Source organism: Chrysochloris asiatica, unplaced genomic scaffold, assembly GCF_000296735.1.
Source record: "Chrysochloris asiatica unplaced genomic scaffold, ChrAsi1.0 scaffold00079, whole genome shotgun sequence".
NCBI lineage: Eukaryota > Metazoa > Chordata > Mammalia > Afrosoricida > Chrysochloridae > Chrysochloris > Chrysochloris asiatica.
Window position 1 is genome coordinate 12,466,543 of NW_006408597.1, and position 1,359 is coordinate 12,467,901.

General features: G+C 41.1%; 1 pseudogene; it reads right to left on the reverse strand.

The window, feature by feature from the left end:
- LOC102825375 lies at positions 1-559 on the reverse strand (annotated as a pseudogene).
- Positions 560-1,359: the final 800 nt, after the last annotated feature.

A 1,359-nucleotide genomic window follows, 5' to 3' on the forward strand; every position in this document is an offset into this window, starting at 1 on the left:
CTACAAATAAGGAATGTCTTTAAAGCCTCTTTGTTGGGTCCTGTAGCCACCCCTAAGTTCCCTTGGGCCCTTGGGGTGGAAGGGATTCTGCAAACATCTTTGCATCCACATAAATCCCCCTAATTTCTGTTTGGAGTTTTTTCATCTCATTCTCCACCCTAGCCATCTCATCAAACTCTCTTATCATCTCCTCATTGCTCAAATGAATATTATATATGGCCTCCTTATACTCCTTGAGGTACTCAGCCAGCCCTTTGTTGGGTTTTCTTTTTGCTTTCCTGGATGTGTTATCTTGAGCTAGGTGCTTTTCTGCAGCCCTTGTTTCACTCACTGGTTTTCCTTCTTTTGGCTTCCCCTCACCTTCTGGTTTCCTCTTATCCTTTAGCATTTCCTCATCTGCTTTCCCCTTCATTTCTGTCATTCCCTCATTTCCTAACTTTTCTTTGTCTTCCTTAGCATCAGCTATGTCAGGGTTCCCCTGAATCTGTGGCTGTTCTTTGTTTTCCATTTCTCCTTGGTTTTCAGGCTTTCCTTCATTTTCATTGTTGAATTTTTCCATGTTGAGATTCTTCTTCTCCTGTCCTGCAGGGTTTCTGGAGAGTCTTCTCTTTTTCTATTCTCGCAGAGTGATGGGAGCCACAGACGCGCAAAGCTGAGGGAACTGGAGCAAGAGTAAGGAGTCCAGGGGCTAAGCAGAAGGCGCTGTGTCTGGACTGCTGGGAGGACCAGTGGGTGTGGGACCTGATTATCAATACATCTTGATTGCATGTTTAATCAATTTCAGATTAAAGAAGCTGGTGGAATTCTTCAATTTCATCATCACTGGCTTTAGTGGTTGGTGCATAAATTTGAATTATAATGGTATTAAATGATCTTCCTTGTAGGTGTATGGATATTATCCTATTACAGACAATGCTGTACTTCATGACTGATATTTATATGTTCTTTTTGATGGTGAATTCAACACCATTCCTCTTCAATTTATCATTCACAGCATAGCAAGCCATGTGATTGTCAGATCCCAAATGGCCAATACCAGTCCATTTCAGCTCACTAATGCCTAAGATATCAATATTTATGCAGTCCATTTCATTTTTGACAATTTTCAATTTTGCTAGATTCAAACATTCCATGTTTCAATTTTTAATGCATGTTTACAGCTGTTTTCCATCATTTTGAGCTGTGCCCCATAAGCAAATGAAGGTACCAAAGGCTTTACTCCATTTGCATCATCTACTTTGAAGTGGTTACGAATCAGGCTGTGAACCGCAAGGTCAGCAGTTCGAAACTACCAGCTGTTCAGTGGGAAAAAGATGAGGCTTTCTGCTCCTATAAATATTTATAGCCTCGGAAACCCTG